This window comes from Suricata suricatta, chromosome 5 (assembly GCF_006229205.1).
Source record: "Suricata suricatta isolate VVHF042 chromosome 5, meerkat_22Aug2017_6uvM2_HiC, whole genome shotgun sequence".
In the NCBI taxonomy this organism is placed as follows: Eukaryota; Metazoa; Chordata; class Mammalia; order Carnivora; family Herpestidae; genus Suricata; species Suricata suricatta.
This window is the reverse complement of record NC_043704.1, coordinates 54,399,811-54,424,578: the sequence shown is the minus strand read 5'-3', so window position 1 is coordinate 54,424,578 and position 24,768 is coordinate 54,399,811. Positions and strand designations below refer to the sequence as shown.

The following is a 24,768-nucleotide window of genomic DNA, read 5'->3' as shown; positions in this document are numbered from 1 at the left end:
CCAAACACACTAACACATGAGGAAAAAAACACAAACAATTAAGATATAAAGTTAGAGCAGTGGATAAGCATTCGTGAAAGAACAGGGTTCTCCTGGTTGTAATGTCAATGCCGGAGCTAAGATAACGAGCCAGAGTCTCAGGTATGCAATGAGGACGAGGCTGGGTTAAGCTGGAGATCTTTGCCTGGACTAGAGTGTTCTCAAGTCAGGAGCACCCGCTAGGTCTCAGGAGAAACAAACCTAATTCTTCTTTGGATTCTAGTATCTTCAATTTAGGTTCCCATGTTTTCCTAAAACATTGGAGAGAAGGGTCTGTTAAGTGTTAAGAAAGGTGAGGAGTCATAGAATCCTCATGCTTTCAGTTGGAACCCTGTTCATTGTATTACTTTTTCTTTCTCACCTTCTTTACTTTTTTCTTATAGCAAAACAGCTCCACCCTAGGAATAGTAGTGAACCAGGAATGAAGCAAGCCCTTGCAGGGACTGAGACCTAGCTTGAAATAATCTCAGTTTCTAGAATTGCATTGAGGTGACCCCAGATGGACAGAGACCTTCACTACTTGCCAAAAGCAATATTAAATCTCTCCCTGGGAGGATGATATAGACCTAAATTTACTTCCATAAATTTTTATAGACAATATCAGGCACTTAAGTAAGTGACTAATAAAAATAATTCGTAAGTATGTAAGATAATATGATTAAAATTTAGGAGAAACAATAAAAAAATGAGTAGGCCCATGAGGGAGCCAGGAAATGGAGGTACCAGACACAGATTTTAAAGTAACTATGCTGACTATGTTCAAGATAATTTTAACAGAGAACCAACTGGAAACTCTAGAACTAAACAAACAACCAAAAAAAACCCCCCTGTAAAATAGAAAATGCAATGATGAATATGACTAAATTCAATTAAATACAGCAGAAGAAAGGATAAATGAGTCAGAATAGTTTGAAGAAGATATTCTTTTTAAAGATAGAAAATAGGTAAAATGAGGGCACCTGAGTGGCTCAGTCAGTTAAGCGTCTGACTTCAGCTCAGGTCATGATCTCACGGTTCATGGGTTCAAGCCCCGTGTTGCACTCTGTGCTGACAGCTCAGAGCCTGGAGCCTGCTTTGGATTCTGTGTCTCCCTCTCTCTCTCTCTCTCTCTGCCCCTCCCCAGCTCACACTCCATCTCACTCTGTTTCTCAAATAAATAAATGTTAAAAAAAAAAGAAAGAAAATAAGTAAAATGACATGAGAAACTTAGGGACAGTCTGAGAAATGTTTAACATATGGATAATGAGAATCCTGGAGAAAAGGAAAAGAAAATAAAGTAGAAGTGTATTTGAAGTCATGATGAACTTATAATTTTACAAAATGATTAAAGACTTCAAGCTAGATTCACTGTGCTTTATGAAACCTAAACCAGGTAAATAAAAGCAAAATCACACCCAGGCATAGCATTGTAAAACTGCTGAACTACAAAGACAGAAATACTCAAAAGCAGCCAGGGTTTACTGGGCTGGCTCAGTCAGAAGAACATGCACCCCTTGATCTCAGAGTTGTAAGTTCAAGCCCCATCTTGAGTGTAAAGATTACTTAAAAGTAAAATCTTATATTAAAACAAAAGGCAGCCAGAAAAAAAATTATAACTTCAAAGGAACCAAAATAGGATTAACCATCAAAAAGCATGGAATGTAACTAAAGCCATTTTGGGATGGAGTTTTAGTTTTAAATACATGTATTGAAAAGGAGAAAGACTAAAGTCAATGAGCTAAATAGAAGCGAATGAAGCTAGAGGACCATGAAATAAGTGCTGAAAGAAAATTAACTATCAATCTAGGATTCTATATCCAATGAAAGTGAAATGAAAGCATTTTCAATACAGCCAACAACTGAGGGAATTCATCATTAGCAGATCCACACTAAAAAGAAACACACACACACACACACACACACACACACACACACACACACACACCCACACACCCTGAGGCATGTTCTTCAGTAAGAAGGGGGAAATGATTCCAGATAGGTGATTGGAAATGCCATAAAAGAACACCAAAAGTATGTGGGTAAACCTGAAGAAATATTTACTGTTACAATAATAAATAACAATAATAATAATAATAATATCATCATCATCATCTTTGGGATTTAAAATATATAGAGTTAAAACACATGATCACAAAATCATATAAATCTGAAGAGTGATAAACTGAAGTCATATGTTCTAAGGTTTCTGCATTATCTTGGGAGAAACAAAACTACTACGTTATGTTAGACTTTGATAAATCAATAATCTATGTTTTAATATCTCAGGGTAACCTCTTTTTCCTCCTGTAAAAAAAAAAAAGAAGAAACAGTAATGAGTATATAGAACAGTCAATTGTTCAAAAAAGGTAAGAAAGAGACATAGTAACATTGAATAATAATATTTTTAGCTTGATTCTCTATGCTCAGAGAAAATTCACCAAAATTCAATATATGTTAGGCCAGAAAGCATGTCTCAACACATTTCAAGGGATTAAAATAAAATAGAGTATGCTCATTGACCACAGTGGAATTAAGGTAATAGTCAATAATAATAAGTAGAAAATCTTCCAGATGTTTGGAAAACAAACAATATGCTTCTAAATAATCTCACAGTCAAAGAAAGAATTACAATAGAAACTAGAAAACTTTTTTTTTTGTTTTGTCTTATCTATTAAAGTAATTTCTACACTCAGTGGGGCTCAAACTCAAAACCCCGAGATCAAGAATCAGATGCTCTTCCAACTGAGCCAGCCAGGCACCCCAGAAACTAGAAAACATTTTAAGAAGCTAATAAATACATTATCTGTCAAGCTCATGGTATGTAGCCAAAGCTATGCTGAAAGAAATTTTTAATTGTAAATATATATGTTAGAAGAGAAGAAAGATTAAATTCCGGGAACTAAAGCACCTGTCTTAAGAAGTTAGAGACAACAGCAAATGAGTCCTAAAGAAAGAAGAAAGATAGAAATCATAAAGAGAAGAAATCAATGGTAGATTTTTTTAATGAAATAGGGTAACAAAATCAAAAAATGATGCTTTTTTAAGAATATTAAAATTGCAGAACTTCTTGTGAGACTGAACAAGGAAAGAGAGAATGCAAGCAAATCCAGAAATACTCAACACTGGGAGTGAAAGATGACATTTATATGGATTTTTATGTATTCAACCTCATACCAAATACATTTGAAAACTTAAGTGAAATTAATGAAGTCTTAGAAAAATAAAATGTTAAGAACTATGCAAAAGAAATAAAGAAATATTCTTGAATAAAGGTATTTATCAGTGGCTTTTATAAAATATTTAAGAACAAATGAAACTTTTGTCAACTTTTCTAGAGAATAAAATAGGAGAAAACACTCACCAGCTCATTTTATGAGGCTAGTATAATTTTCATAATAAAACTTTTTTTAAGATTTTATTTTTAAGTAATCTCTATACCCAAACTGAGACTCAAACTCATAACTCCAAGATCAAGAATCACATGCTCCACTGACTGAGCCAGCCAGGTGCCCCACATAATAAACCTTTTAAAAGGATATTAAAAAATGGAAATTAGGGACGCAAGGGTGTTTCAGTCAGTTAAGCTTCCGACTTTGGCTCAGGTCATAATCTCATGGTTTGTGAGCCCCAATACAGGCTCTGTGCTGACAGCTCAGAGCCTGGATCCTGCTTCAGATTCTGTGTCTCCCTCTCTCTCTGCCCCTCCCTTGCTCGTGCTCGCTTGCTCTCTCTCTCTCGCTCTCTCAAAAATAAATATTGGGCACCTGGGTGGCTCAGTCTGTTAAGCATTGGACTTCGGCTCAGGTCATGATCTCATGGTTCGTGGGTTCAAGCCCCACGTTGGGCACTGTGCTGACAGCTCAGAGCCTGGAGCCTGCTCCGGATTCTGTGTGTGTTTCTCTCTGACCCTCCCCTGCTTATGCTGTCTCTCTCTCTCACACACAAATAAATAAAACATTAAAAAATAATAAAAAATAAACATTAAAAGAATTTTTAATGGAAATTATATATAAACTCATAATGCATCCTTAAGTTCAGTTACAAAATGGAATTAAGCAATATATAAAAAGTATAAAATATTGACCTCATTTAACTTATTCCACAAGTTCAAAGTAGTTTTAATATTAGAAAATAAATCATTGTCAAAAAATAAAATACTTTCACGTACAAAAATAGAGAAAGAAATCAGTGATGTCCACATTAATACCATAAATTAGAAAATTTTGTGTTTATCTCAGTAGATTCAGAAAAAGATATTTGATGAAATTTAATGTGATTTATGATAAAAATCTGATCTAAGAATAGAATAAAACTTCCTTAATTTGATATAGGATATTATTTTTTAAATTTTTTTAAATGCTTATTTTATTTATTTTTGAGAAACAGAGCATGAGCAGGGTAGGGGCAGAGAGAGAGAGAGAGACGGGCATAAAATTCCAAGCAGGTTCCAGGCCCTGAGCTGTCAGCACAGAGCCTGATGTGGGGCTCCAATCCATGAGCCATGAGATCATGACCTGAGCCAAAGTTGGACACTTAACTGACTGAGCTATCCAGACACCCCCAATATAGAATATTCTAAAACAAACAAATCCAACAAAACAAACTATAGCAAACATCATATTCAATGGTAAAATGTCAAATCTCTAAGATAGAAACAATGGAAGGGTACTAACTATCATCACTTTTAGTCAACATTTTACTGTAGGTCTTACCCAGAGCAATAAATCAAGAAAAAGAAATAAAAATGTTATAATTGGGAAAGAAAGAAAACTTGTCATTATTCACACACAGTATAATTTTGTTCTCAGAAAATTCAAAAGAATCACTAATAAATTACTAGAATTAGTAAATGAGTTTAGCAAGTTTTTTGCACTCAAGATTGATATGAAAACATCACTTGTATTTTTATATGTATCAGTGAGTTAGAATATTAAGTAAAATAAATTTGCAATTATAGTAGCATTAAGTGCACACTTATAATTGATAGAAAACTTGAATGCAGAAAATATAATGAATTCTTAGAAATGAATAAGATATGGATAAAAATGAGATATAAAAATGGAATTAATCTAGAGAGAAAGAAATTGTAAAATTGAACATAAAATAAGGAGAAAGGATCAAACATGCAATGGAAATGATCAACCATGTTAGTTTCTGAACTATTAATAAACTCAAATTTGGCTAGATTTACAACAAATAAATAATATTACTTATAAAATTTAACATAACTATGGATTCTTATGAAATAAAAGAATACAATGAGCAATTTTTTCATTATTTAGAAAACATATACAAAGTCAATAATTTATTAGGAAAATGACTTATCAAAACTGGTTTGAGAAGACATAGAAATCCTGAATAGTCTTAGGATCATTTTCTTCACAAAAAATAAAACAGTGGGGATCAATGACTTTAGAGGAAACATACCAACCATTTAAGGAGCAAGTGATTACAATCTTACTATTTTTTTCCTCTTGAGACTAGAAAAAGAGGTAATATTCCAAACTCATGGCATTAGACTAGCTTGACCTTGATAACAAAATCACAAACAGGTTTTGTGATAGATAAAACACGTTTACAAATTCTTTGGCACTTCTTCCATTGAGAGGTGATATTTATATCTCCGCCTCTATGGTATTCACTGCTTATGACTGCTTTTACCAATAAAGAATGGAAGAAATGGTGCTATGCCAGTTCCTGAGCTCACTTTTAAGAGGACTGTCAGGTACTACCTTGGTCTCTAGGAGCCCTGAGCCGCCCTGTAAGAAGGGTGACTACCCTGTCACATGGATTAAGTCAAGAGGCCCTGACACTGCCTGGAGGGGCCCCAGTGAGTCTAGCATTCCAGCCTTCCCTGCTACAACCCCAGGCACTTATCTGCCTGAATTTGTCTTGAACTTTAGTTCAGTTCAGTCACTCTCTGAATACCACTGAGTGATTTCAGTCAATGCCACATAAAACTGAAAACTTTCCCGGGAAAGTACTGTCCAATTTCTAACCCACAAAATCAGGAGATGTATTAAAAATATTGCTGTTTTGTTTCAAGCCTCTATGTTTGGGAGAACTTTGTTTTATAGCAATAAATAGCTGGAAGAGAGAGATTTGTAGTCCCATTTCAGGCATGAACATAGATACAAAAATTCTAAACAGACTATTTGCTAATGAAATCCAGTGAAGTATAAAAAAAACCATATAATGACCAAATTTGGTTTATTCCAAGTTTGCAAGGTTTTATATTAGAAAGCTCATTAATGTAATTTGCTGCATTGATATATTCAAGAGAAAAATGTGATTTTGTTTCAGTAAAAGAAAAAAAAGCATTGGCATTAAGCCAATATACACCCATAAAAACTCAGAAAAATAGGAATAGAAGGGTACATTTTAATTTTGATAAAATTCTCTATCAAAAATGAGCAGCATCCTTAATGGTAAAATGTATTGGCATTTCATTTAAAATCAGGAGGTTGTCTATCATCAACATTGCCATTTAACCTTGTGCTAGAGGTCCTAGCTAACATGGCAATACATGAAAAAGAAATAAATAGCATTAAAATTACCATTTATAACAGCAACAAAGATAGGAACACAGTAACAAGTCTAACAGAAGATTGGCAAACCTATATGGAAACAATTTAAACTTTATTGAAAGATACTTAAAAATATCTATATACATGCAAATACATAATATTTCATTGATAGAAAGACTTAATATCAAGAAGATTTATGTTCCAAAACTAATCTTCAGAATTAATGAAATGCCAATAAAAATTTCAATATATATATTTTTAATTTTAGTGAAACCTGACAAGCTGATTCTAAAATTTTATATGAAAAAGGGGAAAAAATCCCAGAATAGACAAGGCATTCTTTTTTTTTGACAAGGCATTCTTGAAGAAAAAAAAAAAAAGAAAAAGAAACAGGTGGGAGAGCTTGCCGTATTAGACATCATGACATGTTATAAAGCTATGATGGTCAATGTACTTAATAGTTGTAAAAGGATAAGTATACTTATCAATAGAACTGAATAGCAAGCCCCTGAATAGTATAGAAAAGTATAATCTTTAATATTATATGTATATTTATAATAATGAAAGAATACTAAGCAGTATAGAGATTTTCCAGTTGCAGTTCTAAACTAATTATCAGTTTTAAAAAAAATTTCTCAGAATGAATGGTATGTCTGTCCCAGGAAATCTGATTTTCAAGGGCAGAAAATTCGTGGCTATTAGAATTGTTGTATCTGCACCTGAGCAGAACACACTAGTGTCATGGCTCCAATGAACATCCTGTTCCCTCTATTGTCTGACGAGTTCCTAGTCACTGAAAGTGATCTGGTTCAGATGTTGAGATGTTCTCTGCTTAATTAAGTTTTTCTGGTCCTGCTTAAAGAACTGTTCATCAGTCCCTTTGCGCTACTGTCTTTGCGAGGAATATAAATTACTAAGGTATTTTTGGACTTGAAGCACAGTAATGCAATTTATTTATATGTTTGCTCTATTAGATTGAGTTTCTTGAAGATAGACAGCCCTTTTTATAGACAGCAGTTTTTGCCAGTCTCTATGCTAGGAATTGAAGGTACAGAAATAAATACATTTTGAGAACGTGGCTGGGCTCATGAAAAGGATTGAGAGAAAAAGGAAGAAAAAGAAAAGAAGAAAGAATGGAAAGGTAGTAACATCTTTTGAATTCTTTATTATGCCTAAGCATTGTGCTAACCACGTTTCCATGTATGGAGTCATGGAATTGTACAGCTGGAATGGACTTTGAGGCCATCCATTAAATCTTATTTTACAGAAATAACTAACCCCCGAAGAGGTTTTGTGCCCATCCAAGGTCACTGGCTGTTTGGTTGCAGAAGGCACTTAATTCCAGACATCCTGACTCCTAGGCTGGTGTTATTTCCCCTATATCATATTGCTTCTTGTAAATAAAAGGACAGAATTTCGATTCTTAAAACTCACGCTTAGTATCTGACTATGTCAGGCCACCAGAATATCCTAAAGCTTCCCGAATAATACTTTAAAGTTTGCTTAATAGGTTGTTTTGTATCATTACCTTCCTTTGAGGAGTCACGTATACATTCCTATGGGTTATGTGATTTAATACTAAATTACGTATCATGGGTTAGTCTCTGTATTATTTTTAAAACCCCCCAAATCATCATATTATCTAATTTATATTAGAGAGAAAAATGTCTGCCTAAATCCTGGGCCAGAAAACTAGTGTTATTCTTATTTAAAAACACAAGACAAAACTCAAGTGAATGTAAATTTGCAAAATTAAGCAGCTTTTAAAGTGACTGTGATTACATCAGGTCAAAACTTCTCCCTTAAATTTGGTTTCAACTTGGGTTATGTTGGTCAATCAAGGCATTTTTATTTAATGCTTGTTTGTATAGTTTTGCATAAAGTTTAACAATGCACTTAATTTGATTTAATTTTCTAGATTAAATCAATGGTTTTGAATAAGCATGGCCTTTAGTTCTTATTAGGATTCTTCCCTTTTATAAAAAAAGTTTATTTCATTTAGATTGCAAAAACTACACAGAAATGAAATATTTTCCTGACTTAAAATGATGGTTCAATATGAATCTGTACCATTAAGCCACCTAGTTCAATAAAAAAAATGTCCATCATACATAATTCTAGAGTTTTAGATGTTAGACCATTAGACACTTTCAAATAACCACTGGTCATTTATCAGAGATCCGAACTCTACAGAATTGTCCCTGTCCTCTGGAGATGGAAGATGAAAGAAGGAATACCATTGTGAATAGAGACAAAAGACACTGGAAATATCATCTAACTCCTGTTTTCTGGGTCACCAGAGATATTCTAACTAACATGTCCCCAGACTGTTGAAGAATGTACTGGAAGTTTTCTTCTATCTTTCCTCACATCTCTAAACACAGATATTCGATTAACCAGTTTAAAAGTCTGACAGTCTCAGCTTTTCCTAAAACTAAATTTCTGAAAACCTAACTCTATCAGCAATAGATTGCTATGCGAAGTCTGCTTATTCCTCACAAACGATTCTGTGTGAGGGCTACGAATATCATTTGGCTCCATTCCAGTTCCACTCTGTGTGTGTGTGTGTTTGTGTGTGTCTTAATCTCTGTCTTATTCTATTTTCTCATTTATAAATGGAGAAAATAACTTTCCTGTAGCTGGTAGCTGAGGGAGCTGTTTTGGAGCAAGAATGATGTGGTTTTGTTGCCCCTGACCCACTCCCCGTACACCTTGCTCTTTTGATGGAAGTGTCCCTACAGTTCTGCTGGGGGCAGCCAAACACACAATCACACACCCAAGGCCCTGATCCTGGAGGTAGATAACCAGCCTGACTGGGTCAATGACTGGTTGCACTGAATTGGCCAGGGGGCATCCAGAGGTCTAGACCAAGTTAGTGGGTGTCCTGTTCTAAAAAGTTCTAAATAGAAGCTGGGAGAGAAAAAGTATCTTTCCTCTGTGTTCAGGAGCTGTGAAAATGTGGCCATGTCTCCTGCACCTGAAAATACCAAGGGTAGCACCATGTTTCAGTGATGAGTAAAATAAGGCAAACAGAGGGAACAAAAAGGGGTGATAACATTTGAGCCTGTTTCTACCTTGTTTCCAGAGGGCCCTCATTCCTGTTGTTCTTTCTTTGATTCTGGGGCATAATCTAGGATCTTCAGGAAATACTCTTTACACAAAAGGATTTAAGTTGTGTTTTCCTTATACAATTAGCTATGCTTTTTTTTTAATGACTTTTTTTTAAGTTTGTATAAAGTAGACACTTTTTAAGAGATAAGTCGTGTTTATATCTTACATGGATTGTAGATGAATAGTGGCAGGCTGGGAGTTTCATCCTTGCTAGGTTAATTTATGGGGCTATCAGCAGACTTTTAAGTCAGAGAAAGCATCTGTATATGGCCTCTCTCTAGGGCCCTTCACTTCTTATGAGGGGCTCTTAGAAGTCATTGAGGTCCTAGGACTCCAGGGAGAGTCTGGTTGAATTGGTTACTCTCTAAGGCAGCACTACTGCTGGTCTAGACCTGTATGCTGTGGCCACCCCAAAGTGCCCTGAAGGGGAGTGATTCACTTACCCTCTTGGCCAAATTAAGGTTGTACCAAAACATGCTTTCACAGAAATTTGGAGCATTGATGTTTTTTTCCTAAGCTTCTAATCTAACTAGCACATTTATAAGCAAAATTTCAATCAGAAAATTTGACAAGATTTCTGAACAGAAGTTTACAGCTATTTCACATTTTTGTAGCACTAGTAGCCCCACAGTATTCCAGTGAGGTGGTGGGTAATATCCTGTCTAGTACAGAGTGGGGATCAAGAAGGGCAGAGGGATAGATACTTGCCCCTCATTATCTAAAAGGACAAAATGTAAGAGGAAGAACAATATGCTGAGAAATCAGAAGGCAGCAGGAGGCATAGCTTTGTCTTGAATTCAGGTGCAGGCTCTGAAGTTTTTCCTGTGATTAAAGTAAAATGCTTTAAGAAGTTCTTTCGAAAGCTGTTCCACCTTTGAAATGTGCTGTAATAATATCAGCCTCTGGCATTGGAGCTAACATATTTCAGCTCAAAGCACACATACACACAGATGTTATTTTAAAAGCAACAATCCAGCAATTACCCATGATGTGATCCAACTTCACGCATCTCACTCCTGACTATTGAGTAGCAATCACAGGGAATGTTGCGTTTTAACCGATTTTGTATTTCTGTATGAAATTTCTTTTCATACAGAAAAGTGAAGGCAAGGAATAAAGGCAGTGCATCTTTGGTAACAGAGCATCGTCTCAATGTGGAGGTATTTTTCTGCACATTTTAGATGAAGTTAGGCTGTGTGTTGTTTGTTTAGATTAACGTTTAATTGAGTATTTGAAGAACATTACCTGAGTATTTTTGCTCTTAATCATCATCAGAGTAGGCCAGAGATGAATTATTTTTATATTTAGTCATGTATTTTCTTTTGTGGAGCTCAGGTTCATTTTAAAAAGCCATCTTCCATATGACATATGCTTTTACTAATGGATCATAATATATTAATAAAATATTAATGCATTATATTTATTCATATATTTCATTGGAAACAATGGGTAATCTTTCTTAACTGTAAGACAAAATGACTTCCAATTATTGAACTGAAAGATTGAGACAAATTTAAGTAGTGAAACATAATTATTTTTGACTAAAGTGCAGATAGTGATGTAATTTCCATAAACATTGATATAAATGTCATACCAAGTTATATTCTCATGTCTGTGTAAATTTGTGATTCATGTGCATGCCCTGGAGGCACCTTTTCCTAAGAGAGTAGTTGTCTCAGACCACAAATGGATTATATGTAAGTTTTCCATTATGATATCATGTAAACAAGTGCTATCCAAAGTGCAGTCTGTGGACCTGTATCACCTTCATCACTTGAGGGTTCCTTAGAAATTCAGAATCTCATTGAAGCAGAATCTTTCTTTTGACACCAGTGTTTCTAAACACAACACATGATAAAATAGATTCACTCCCAGTTGGCAGTGAAATTCCAGGTTTCAAAGAATTTTTATGATATCTGTGCAATGTTTTGTGTTTCTTTGGTTGAAGCTGGTATTTCTATAATATTAACAAATGATTCAGACATCAATATGGTTTTATTACCATTTAAAAATTAATATTTGTTTATTTTTGAGAGAGAAAGAAAGAGGCAGAGGGACAGGCAGAGAGAGAAGGAGACAAGAATCTGAAGCAGCCTCCAGGCTCTGAGCTGTCAGCACAGAGCCCAACACAGGGCTTGGACTCACAACACAGGGCTGTGTGATCATGACCTGAGCCAAAGTTGGATGCTTAGCCCACTGAGCCACTCAGGCGCCCCTTTATTACGTTTTTCAAGTTTATTTTTATTTATTTTGAGAGAGCAGGTGGGGAGGGGCAGAGCAAGAAGGAGAGAATCCCAAGCAGGCACTGCACTGTTAGTGCTGGACCTGACGTGGGCTTGAACTCATGAACTGTGAGACAATGACCTGAGCTGAAGTCCAGAGTCAGACACTCAACCTGCTGAGCCACTCAGGCACCCCTGGTTTTATTACTGTTAATACTAGTGGTTGTATTTGTTATAAACATCTTCTTTTATTATGCCTAAACATCTATTAAAACTTCTTACTTGTGATGGTTTCAATTAAACAAAACAAATCCCATTCCAGATTATAATTCTCAATGGTATATACCTATATAGTAAGCTCTGATTGACCTTCAGAAGTGATGAATTAATACACTAGTAAGAAATACAGGATGATAAATGTCAAAAAAATGACATATGAGAATCTTTATCAGCCATCTGTACATTCATAACATCCCTATATCCAAAGCAGAAGTTTTGATTATTGAAGGTTTTCTTAAATTTGTTGGACTAGCCAGACTCACTGTGCAAAGTGAATTACTATAGCACCACTTATTTTGGCCTTATTGCAAGTAATAGCATTTATAAGGAAAAGAGTTTGTTCTGCTAGTTCATTTCTTTCCTAATAGATGTTAAAAATATATAACTACAAAAATGTTAGAAATATATAACTGACATAAGGTTCAAATGTTAACAAAACCATCTTGTGGACCAGTGGTGATATATGTGCATGTTTGGGAAACACGGCCTTCTTATCGAGGCAGGGCCCCAGTCACCTAAATAAACCCACTATCTTTAAGTCATCCGACTATCCCCCTGTGCCGTTCAAAAGTAGATATAAACTGTTATGATGAATATCTGTCAATATTCTTGATTCCTCTTCTGATTCTAACTGTTTTATGAACTGTTGGGATTATTAATAGATGGCAGAGGCAAAATTTGGATAATGGAAACCTCCTCCACTCTCTCCTAAAAGTAACTAGGGTATTAAAACACAATAAAATGTAGCTGAATACATCTGGATTCCAGTCCAGATTTTTTAGCTGAGTCCTCATAGCATAAACCATCATGTTCATGTTTCCTCTCATGTATTTTAAAAATAATTATACTTCCCTTGTAGGATTCTTGTGAGGTTTTAATAAGGTAACAAATGTAGCATGCCTGGCCCAGGGTTTGGTGCATAGTAGATGTTCAAAATATTAAAAATACATTAAGTTTTTTCCCATCTGAGCTAAGAATAACCTCCATACACTTTTTGTGCTAGTGTATAAATTCCATTGTTTGTAATAATTCTCTAAGCTGCCTCTCTATCAAGAGTAAACAAGACTCATTTTGAAAATTACAAAGGTACCCACTAATCTAAGAAAATAAGACAAATAATGGAAAAATTTAAACATTTCTAAAATATAGTATTTTTGTCACAGAGTCAGCATGGCCTAATAACGTGCTGTAAATGTTGGATGCTTTGAGATCTTTAGATGAAAGACTGTTGAAATAAGGTGTTATTACCGTTAATTTTACTAGGCCTAGCCAAACAGGTTTTTTAAATTACAGAATCAAGTCATGTAGCTCAGCTTCCTATTACATTATCTCTTAGCATATATGCACCAAACCTCTAAATGGGCCAGGAAACTTGAATCACCATATAGAAAATTATGATCTCAATTATGAAAATATAGTATTGTATTCCCAAACTGTGTGAGCCTAGAATTAAATAATACTTTATAGAGAAAAGAAGATGAAACTTGTTTAGATAAATTAATATTTAAGTAAAAGACTTATCAGTGTAGAATACATAAAGCTAAAATGATATCTCCTTTTCAGTATTGTTGTTATTACTTTTCTCTCCAAGAAAAAAAAGAGTCAAAGTTTATTTGTGTTAGGAATTCAGGAATAAATTTCTATAAAGTGATTTTTTTTCTTCTGAGAGAAAGGCCACCTTGAACAATGGCTGATTTTTCTAAATCTATGTTTTTCCCCAATCAGGTTCATGTGCTTTTTGGCTCATCACAGTTATTATAGGATAAGCTCAGAGCAAAGGACCATGACCTTAAAATGTTAGGAATATAAGAAACCAATGAAAAACTGTAGTGCCATTCAAAGACCATTGTTTGCTTCAGACATTGATGATGTGTAGTAACAGAAAAGCATGTGTTCTATGTGTTTCTGTGGAATAGTGAGTGAGTCAGATGAACTTATGTTTGATTCAGAACATGTCTCTTTGGTGGGATACTCGAAGGTGCTGTAAAAACTGAAATGCATTTAACAAACACATTTATTTTCTTCTTAAATTGAGAAATTTTTCTCAGCTGTTTTGAAATTAACAATGCATATTTCTTTGTACAACATGTGTTCATTGTGTAAAAACTAGGCAAGAGAAAAATAGTATTTTGTATTCTATGTTGAACTTTCTTTTTGTATAAATTTTAATTTGCCTAAAATGTCTCTTCTTAAAAAATGTCTTTTCTTTTCTTTTCTTTTCTATAAGTGTTATTTAATTCTTAGGAAAAAGCTGCAATGTTTTATTTTTTGTTATTGGGATCATCATTTTGCATTTATGTTTAAGGTCTACTGACACAAGAAATTTAAAAAAAAGATTAAAATATGCAAATAAACAAAACCCCACTAATAACCTTACCACCCAGATGTAATCACTATTGACATGATAGATATATATCCTTCTAGGGTTTTCTCAATTTTTAAATCACTGTCAGAAAGAATAGGCTCTTAAATTAGTTTGTAAGTCAAAAATGCATTGGCTCTGTGCATTCTAAAGTTGTACATTGTTTCTTTACTCCACATATTCCTAAAAAACTTGTTAAAAAATGCTTTCAAGGAGCTTATAATTAAGTGAAGAAGTTATACATGCAAATAACTGTTATCATTCAGAGTATGCTATAGGGACCTAAGAAGGGGGACCTACTGAGCCTAGAGAAATCTGGGAACCTTTGCAGAGGATGTGATATTTGAGCTGAGTCTCGAATAAGGAGCAGAGAGTTTATCATTTAGGTAAGGCAGAGATGTGCACTCAAGGAAAGAATATGAGCAAAGACTCAAAGAGAATGTAAAATAGGGAGCCATAACAGATCAATATGGTATATGACAGTTAAACTGTAAGTCTGAGGGGCGCCTGGGTGGCTCAGTCAGTTAAGTGTCCAGCTTCGGCTCAGGTCATGATCTCACGATTCATGGGTTTGAGCCCCGCGTTGGGCTCTGTGCTGACGGCTAGCTTAGAGCCTGGAGCCTGCTTCAGATTCTGTGTCCTCCTCTCTCACTGACTCTCCCTTGCTTGCACTGTCTCTCTGTGTCTCTCAAAAATAAATAAAAAACATAAAACATTTTAAAAACAAACACAAAAAACTGGAAGTCTTGTAAGATACATAGGTCGGACCCTGTGTGTGTGTGTGTGTGTGTGTGTGTGTGTGTGTGTGTGGTATGTGTACCTACTCTAAGAAATCTACAAACTGTCTCTGTCTCTGGATCGTAACATAGATTTCATCCCTGAAGGCATAGCCCTAGACTGGAATTCTTGGGAAGCAAGGAAGAATGAGAGTAACTGTAAAAGGCTAGGTGTGGCTGTGGATTCAACAGGATACTGTTGTTTCTGTCTGATCTTGTGAGGAAACTCTGGAGCAAATTGCACCACAGCTTTAGTCCCATCCTAAGGCAAGAGGGTGGCTTTTAGCCACCAGGTCAGTCACTGTGTATGGGTTTGAAGGTGTAGCCTCCTGGGCTAGAGTTGAACAAAACACATAACGCCTGGTAGATAGGTATGCAAGGAGGTAAACTGGAGCAGAACACCAACTATGTTCACCACAGAAAACTGTAATATAATGGCACAGTGGATTCCTGGTAAAAATTTCTGGCCCTTCCTTAAAAGTTCGGAATTATGATATGTCTACCTCTATTGATATCTATCTTGGGCTCTTGGACCAACTAACCATTTTATACCAATAAAATTATTCTTCCCAGCCCAAGGTAGTGTTCTCTTCTCTCTGAAGGGTTACAAGGAAGAACTTGTTATTCACAAGGAGACACTTAGAATTGGGAAAAAAAAAAACCCAACATTTCAACATGTAAGAATGTTAACAGTTAAAGAGTAAAGATTTCCATGAGGCAGCAACATATGGGCTCTCAAAATAATGTAAGGCTAATTGTCAAATGAATGACTTTTGCTTCAATTAGACCAGAGTCACTTCTTTGCTTATTTGAAACACATTTCTGGTATCATCTCAAGATTCTTGAGGAATGGCATCAGCTTCACGTGCATTAGCTTACCTGTAGAGCATATAGAGTATGGTCATGGAAGCAATGGTGACTGCTTCTCAACAGGAGGTGCTCATTCATTCATCTATTCATTGAACAAATATTATATGGCACACAGTATATACGAATATTGCAATGCATCATGGCACAAAATCCTTGACTTCAGGGAGCTTGTGTTTTTTTCTTAAGTTTATTTGTTTATTTTGAAAGACACAGAGAGACAGACAGAGAAGACAGGAGGGAGGGGCAGAGATTGAAGGAGATAGAGCACCTAAAGCAGCTCTGTTCTGACAGCAGACAGCCTGATGTGGGGCTCAAACTCATGAACCATGAGATCAAGACCTGAGCCAAAGTCAGACTTTTAACTGACTGAGCCTCCCAGGAGCCCCTGGGGAGCTTATATTTTAGACAAAGATTTATTATTCATGACGTTTGTTAAAAGTGGGAAGGCATGCTTCATTTAAGGGGGTGATACTAAAATGGAGTTTTGGAATAGGAAGAGAGATTGAATTCAACTCTGACTCCAACAAGGACAAATGGACAAATGGGGGGCAGTTATATTCAAGGAGCAACATGAGGGGTCAGTGGATGGAAGATTACTCAGAGGAAACATCGGGCATAGGGTGGGGGGTTGCTAGACTGATGCAACAGGGTTCTTGCTGAAGGCAGGCTGGAGTATATAATGTTGGGAGTGGGGGATTTTTGCTAAACTGATTTAGAAAGAACAATGTGTTCAAACTGTATAATGTCAAACAAGGACATAAAAGGAAGGCTAAGGTTGGACCTAGTCAAGCTGAGAGCTCAGAGGAGCCTGATTAAAGTTAGTCTAGGAGAAAGTCTTTGTCAAAGGGAAGTACATGGACTATCTAGAAATAATTAAGTAAACATGGATGTTAGCTCATGATAAGTTTTATGGTTAAAAAGTAAAACAGGGTAAAGTAGAGAGGGAGTGCCAGTGAGTGGAAGAGTGGGTGTGGGTTTCTCTTTTATTTAGAGTCATTAGAGGCCTCACTTATAAAGTGACTTGAAGAACACAAAGTAACAGGCCATGCAATATTCAAATAAGAGTGTAGCAGTCAGAAGGAACAACTATGCAGGGTTCCTAAGACTGAAGTCCTCTGAGAACTCTGAGGCGTAGACATAAAGGAATCAGATAAACATTGAGATATAGGTTACTCTACTGTTTAGAGATCAGGGATATAAGGAGGAACGAATAAAGAAGAACTAGAGCAGTGAATAAAGGGTAATGATCCTGAGGCAAAGGGAGGAAAATGTGTCCAGAAGAGTGTTAATAGTGTCAAATGGCCCAAATAAGTTGAGGATTGAGGATAAATCATTGAATTTAGCTACATGGGGGTTATTGGTGTTCTTGGTAGGAGCTGCTTGGTTGAGTGGTGGAAATGAAAACTTCTCTAGAGTAGAACTTAGAAATGAAATGAATGGTTACTGGAGGTCATTTTTTTTCTTCTTAGAAATAAAAGTATGTCATTATGTGGAGGGAATTATCCCCTAGAGAAGAAAATTTTGATGATAGAAGAGCAAGAGGGAACAGTTACTAGACCGGTGTTTCTGAGTAGATAAGAAGTAGATGTTCCTAAGTAGATGGAGTCTAGGGCACAAGGGGAGGGACTGGCTTTGAATAGAAGCACAGGTGCTTTATTAATATTAATGAGAGGGACAACAGGGGTATGAGTCTAGATTTAAGGAGAGATGGGTTATGTTGGGAGGATATAAAAATTCTATTCTGATTATTATTATTATTATTATTATTGCAACATAGGAAGTCAATTTCTCAGAAGATACTGAGGATAAAGAACATGCTGTTGGAGTTCAATCTAGTTCCAATCAGAATGGACTCTACCATAAAAAAAAAAAAAACAGTAGCCATACCGGTCCAAACTGGCTGAATCACATGTTTAATGAGAGGTTGCTATGGACTGAATTGTGCCTCATCCCTCTCCCATTTCCTCCCCCAATTCATATGTTGAAGCCCTAGCACCCAAACAGGATGTATTTGGAGGGAGGACCTTGGGGACACAATTAGATTTAGATGAGAAAATGAGGGTGGGGCCCTCATGATAGGATTAGTGCCCTAATAGGAAGAGACACCAAAGAGTTCACTCTCTATCTCTCTCCACCAACTGAGGACACAGGGAGAAGGCAGCCACCTCCAAGCCAGGGAGCAGCTCCACCAGAACCCAACAATGTTGCTACCCTGATCTTGGATTTCCTAGACTCAAAAACTGTGAGAAGTAAGTTTCTGTTGTTTAAGTCATCTAGCCACCCAAACAAGCTAAGAGAAAGGTACAGTTACACAATACTTGTCTGGGAGAGTGCAACAGGGATGAGCCAAAAAAAAAAAACAAACAAAAAAACAACAAACCGTTGAATTGCTAGTTAGCACTGAGGGCTTACCAGAGATTGGAACTGATATGCTCAGAGTGAGACCTGTCATCCAGAGAGTAGTTTTCACCAGTTACCTTTCTTTGTGCAGGGGCAGAGTCACAGACAGTCCTGTTACTGCTCATCTAGTAAGAGTTTTTGAGAGCAGGACAACTAAGCATTTGTTACATGTCCAGCCACAGCGGAGGGATTATAAGTAGACAGAACAAACAAAGAAGCAATGAGCCACAGCCCCACACTCAATAGCAGAGCAGAGTCTGTGGTCAAATGAAAACCACAGATAGACTAGATCAGCCAACTTTAAGTCAAGGATTTTCAATGTCAGGATCCAGAAGAGCATGGATAATGGATTGCTCACTCAGTTTTCATCTTCTGTTTGGCCTACTGTATACTTAATCACAAATATGTCTAAGATGGAGTCTGTCAGGGACTGGGACTCTGTAACCCCTAACAGTAATCTATGGGTGAATCTTCACACATAGTCAATCCTCATTATTCATAGATTCTGTATTTGTGAATTCACCTGCTCACTAAAATTTATTTGTAACACCCAAATTAATACTTGTGTTGTTTTCACAGTCATTTGTGGACATGCACAGGATGGTGAAAAATTTGAGCCCACTGATGTGCACATTCCCAGCTGAGGTCAAACAAAGTGACACTCTGCCTTCTTGTTTCAGCTTCCATAGTGTAAACAAGTATGTTTTTCTCACCCTATTTCATGCCGTGTGTGTGTGTGTGTGCGTACGTGTGCTTTTTTGTTGGTGATTTCACTATTTGCTATGGCCCACAAGTGTCTGTGCACAAGAAATCTGGCTTATGGAGAAAATGTATGTTTTATGTAAGCTTTGTTCAGGTGTAAGTTATAGTGCTGTTGGCCGTGAGCTCAATGTTAATGAGTCAACAATATATGTTAGATAAGGTTTCTTTAAACAGAAACATGCATAAAACAAGGTTATGCACTTGTTGATGACAATGTTATGACTGGAGACTCACAGAAACTTATTCCTGTATTTACCCAAGAGCAAAGGTCCAGGATTTCCTATTTTAGTGCTCACAGAGACTTTATAGAACATAAGGAATGAGAATCAATTGTATCTGCTATGTCATTCAATTATTCACATTAAACTTTTCAGAAGCACTGAGATGTTGGCCTGTTCCATTACCCCATGGCAGTCACTCCATCACCTTCTCCCTGTCCTTTGGCCTCGTGGGCTTACTAGGTGCCCAATCACAGAAATCTCTTCTTCCCCCATAAGCATGTAATACTTGCCATTTCCTTCTTGCACTGGAGTCCCCAGTGGGATTTTATAGTTTCATGCTCCCCTCAATTACCTTTTCAAAAGAAGCCATGAACACTTTGCCTCTTCTATGTTCTTTTCCTTGGGATTGTCTTGGTTGTTCCTCCACCTAATCCCTGTCCTATGCCTTGTAAAATCCTCTTCCTTTAATGGTAATGAGATATGGCAACTTGCCTAGGGTAAACAACGGTTTCCTGAATTCCCTTTCCTGTTTCTGGTTAAGATGTGCTACAAGAGGAGCTTTTACAGACTGTAATTTCATATCTTACACAGATTTTATTCCATTTATTCATTCAAACACTAATCTGAGTTCTGCTATGAAGGGATTGTGCAGATTAAAGTCCCTAATCAGGTGAGTTTAAATTAATCAAAATGAGGATTATTTTAGGCACACCTAACTTAATCTGTTGGAAGTTCTTTAAGAGAGGTCTTAGGCCATCTCTGAGAAGGCCAGAACCAGCATATGGGTCTCTAATTATTCTCCCTCCACTTTCTCCTCCCTCCCCCTCCCCAACCTTTCTTCGTTGCTCCAACTGGATAAGCTTCAGACTGTGCCCATGAGCGCTAACCCTGCTTGGGATCTTCCTTTCCTACCTGCTTGTCCTAGTAACTTCAGACTTGCTTAGCCAGCCTCTATAATTGCATAAGTCAATTTCTTGTGGAAAAAAAATCTTTTGATATGTAGTATGTACATGCTACTGGTTCTGCTCCTCTGGTTGAGCCATGGCTGATATACTCCCCATGTTGTAGACTACCCTCCCCCCACCCTGCCACCCTCTATTTTTCTGTAATATCTCACAGTTTTCATATAGGATAGGATAAATATTCAAATCATGGCTCTTCCAATTTCTAGGTGTGTGAGTTTAGGGAAGTTACTTAATCTTTCTGAGTCTCATCTCCTTCATCTACAATAGGAGAATGTTAATGGCATATACCCTTATAGGATTGTTGTAAGGATTAAATTAGTTAATGTGTGTAAAGCTCTCAATAAATACAATTGCTATAATAATTGTGATCCAGAGAATTTTACTTATTCCTTTCACATATCAGGCAATGTGGAGAACACAAAGGAAGCAGGTGACAGTTCCTTCTCTTCAGAATTTTATAATGTGTTTGGGAAGAGGAGACAAACATATGGAGAGTTATTTTCTGAGCCAAAGATAAAACCAAGAGATGTAATAGATGGCATTATATTTATGAGGACAGTAGGTGCAATATATGAGATGTGCACTCTTCTAGGAGAAGACAGATACTCAAGCTCTCTGCTCTTCTCCTGCACCTCTCTTTCCTGGTTTCTACCAAATAGAGGAGTCATCAGTCAGGATAGTTAGATTCAAGGACACTGATTGGGTCATGCTCATTAGTAAACTGTGATCAGCGTGCACTGTGAGGTTCCAGCATGTGTCTCCTGCATGTTCTTATTCTGCCCCTTCTTCAGAAGTAGTGAGTGGTCCTTTGAGCTGAGCCCTGCTCACACAGTGGTCTCAGCTTCCTTTTTCCAGAGTGCACCTTCCACAACATAAGACCTGTTCACCTGAGCTTTCTTTTTCTTTTGTAGACACTGTATAGAGTACACTATTTTAGTCTCTGTTCTTTGTGGCTTGAAAGAAAGTGGTAGTTAAAGTCTGTTATCACAAGATTTCATTTTGGGGGTTCAGACCACAGGTTGGCAAGCTCAGATATGCAGAGCTCTCTGCATTGGGGTTTTAGGAACAAATTCCACTAACAAGAAATAGGTACTTTATTTTGTTTGGCTCTGTCTCCTGGTGTATACATCCCTTAGGGATTTACAGGGAGTAGGACCTTGACCAAATCTTTCTGTCCTCAAAGACCTGGAATTATATACATAGGGCAAAAGCCACTCTGTAATGTGTCATCGTTATTTGTAGTTTTTGGCCCCTTTGGGAAAAGGTCAAGTATACTGAACTGTGTAGCTTTTTTGCACAAATTGTAAGTCTAAATGCTCTTTCCGTAATATTCAAACTCAAACCTCCAGATTCATCATGCCAAAGAAGCAGAAAGCAACATGTACTATTTATTCAGATGAAATAAATTCAGAGAAAGAAAGAGAATATGTTTGTGTTGAGGCCTAGAAGTGTGCACTGCAAGACTTCTTAGCGTATGGCCAGAGTTCTGAGCCCATGATTATATAAATGTGTGGAAAATTAACTTCACATTGCTCAACAAATAATATTGTGGAGGAAAATAGAAGAGAAGGGTTGATCCCTTTGGTATATGGGACCAGAGAAAGTTTTTCAAAGATGAAATCTGAAATGGGCTTTAAGGAATGTGAAGAACTTTGAATGATGGGGAGAAGAGAGAGAGAATTTTAGGAAAAGGTGATGTGTAGACTCAAAGTTTATTTATCATTAATAGTGTTTCTCAATTTGTGTACTCTCTAAAACCAAAGCCCGAAGCAACCATTTATTTGTAAGGTGAGTCCAGAAAACAGAAGCCAGGGAGTTGGTGAAAGTATCAAGGTAATAAGAAAAACTGATACAGAATATGTTAATGAGCCCATTACCACTATTGTCAAGTGGAGCTCAGTCTCATTGGGGATTCTCTGAGGAAGAAATTTGAAACACATCTCAGACTTATTCCCTCAGATGGGGGAAGCGGAGGCATTTATTCACCAGCTCTCACAATTCCCATTGGTTGAGGGTTGCGTGCCCAGTATTTTAGTTTGTACCTGTTTGTGGCCCAGCCAGCATTTGAGGTGCTGGAGAAATTCCTTGGAAGGAGGGCTTCAGATGCAGAATACAGTCTTGATCCCCTCTTCACCACACCAACTGAGTTTCTCCCTCAATTTTCCTTAGTTCAGTAAATGACATTTCAGTCTATCCAATACCAAGAGCCAAAATGTAGAATCATTCATTCAACTATAACATTTATTGAGCACTTACACTGTGCTTGGTACTGATCCAGGTGCTGGATGCTAACAAGTCCTAGATGCTCTATTCCAGAAACATCTCAAACCAGTCCTTTTCTCTCCAAATCTATTTCTATATCTGTGATTTGAAGCCTTGTGGCCATTTAATTGTTGGCAAATTGAGGGGTGCCTGGGTCAGTTTAACATTTGACTCTTGATTTCTGCTCAGTTCATGATCTCAGGGTTCCAGCCCCGCTTCAGGCTCTGTGTTGACAGAGAGGAGTCTGCTTGGGATTTTCTCTTTCTTCTCTCTCTACCCCTCCCCTACTTTTTGCGCTCTCTCTCTCTCTCTCTCTCTCTCTCTCTCTCTCTCAATAAATAAATAAATAAATAAATAAATAACTTTATAAAAAATAAAATTGTTGCCATATTGCAACAACATGCTGAGTCTTTATATCCCCTGGTTGTGCCACTTCCACAGCCCTTTCTGTTCCTGATCTCGCAATTTTGCTCCTTTCTGACACTTGTGCAACCAGCCAAATCATTCACTCCTGCACACGAGTCTATGTGTATTCCTAGACTCCACCTCTCTTTCCACACCCTAAGCAGATGACTGTGATGGTTAATTGTATGTGTCAGCTTGACTGGGCTGAGGGCTGACCTGATATCTGGTAAAACATTTTTCTGATTTTGCATGTGAGATTGTCTATGGAAGAGATTAGCATTTGAATCTGTATACTAAGTAATACTCAGTAAACTGTATACTGAGGTCACCCTCACCAATGTGGGAAAACATCAACAATTCATTGGGGGATTGAATAGAACAAAAAGGTATAAACAGTGTCAAATTACTGTTTCACTTTTAACTAAGACACTCATCTTTTCTTGCCCTTCAACATTGGTATTCTTGGTCCTTGGACTTTTGGACACAGATCTGTACTGTCACCATCAGCTCTCCCCTTCACCCAATTTTCAAGCCTTTGAACTTGGACTGAATTACACCATGGACTTTTCTAGTTCTCCAGCTTGCAAGTGGAAGATCATGGGATTTCCTGGCTTCCATAATCATGTAAGCCAATGCTAAAATAATAAATTTCCTCTTATATATAACCTATTGCTTATTTTTCTCTGGAGAGCCTTGACTAATACAATGGCCAAGTGCACTCCCTGAAGTATGCCCAATGGGAAGATTTTCCCTCATTTCTGTCTTTCAGGGTGTTGTAAGTTGAATTGAATTGAGTCTCCTAAATGATACAATGAAGTACTAGCCTCTGTACCTGTGGATGTGACCTCCTGTAGAGATAGGGTCTTTTTGGATATAATCATTGAGATGAACTCATACTGGACCAGGTTGTGCCCCAATTCCAATGACATGTGTTCTTTTGAGGAGAAAGAGATTGGAAACAAACACATAGGGAAGAAGGCCATACAAACACACAGAGATAGGAGGTACAGTAATAACAATAAAGTCCAAAAAGCTCTAAGAATTGACAACAACCACCAGAAGCTAGAAAAGGCAAGGATATATTCTTTTCTAGAGCCTTGAGAGGAGAGAATGGACCTGAATACATCTTGATTTTGGACTTCTAGTCTCCAGAACCATGAAAGAATAAATTTTTGTTTTTTTATGCTGCCCAGTTTGTGGTACTTTGTATGGCACCCCTAAAAAATTAAAAAAAAATTATTAATGTTTTTTGTTTATTTTTGAGAGACAGAGAGAGACAGTGCAAGCAGGGAAGGGTCAGAGAGAGAGGGAGATACAGAATCTGAAGCAGGCTCTAGGCTCTAAGCTAGCTGTCAGCACAGAGCCCTACATGGGGCTCAAATCCACAAACTGTGAGATCATGACCTGAGACAAAGCCCGACACTTAACTGACTGAGCCACCCAGGCGCCTCCCTAGAAAATTTTTAAAGAATGTTTTTATTTTAGTATATGCCAGAGTCCAGCTCCAGCAGGTCCAGGGCTCCCTGAAGGATGGACGGTGTCAGCGAAAGGGAACGAGAGGGCCTCGGTTTCTTTCTGATCACCAGTC

At 37.0% G+C, this 24,768-nt stretch overlaps 1 long non-coding RNA gene across 2 annotated transcripts in view; it reads left to right on the top strand.

Moving 5' to 3' along the window:
* LOC115291695 overlaps positions 1 to 23,845 on the top strand; it is a 50,323-nt gene extending 26,478 nt beyond the window's left edge. Inside the window, exons 2-5 of one of the 2 annotated variants that reach the window (XR_003908626.1) lie at positions 18,316 to 18,414; positions 19,145 to 19,263; positions 20,140 to 20,218; positions 23,668 to 23,845. This is a non-coding gene — a long non-coding RNA (uncharacterized LOC115291695). The remainder of the gene's footprint in view (positions 1 to 18,315; positions 18,415 to 19,144; positions 19,264 to 20,139; positions 20,219 to 23,667) is intronic. The other variant, XR_003908627.1, reaches the window with a different exon arrangement.
* The last annotated feature ends 923 nt before the right edge of the window (positions 23,846 to 24,768 follow it).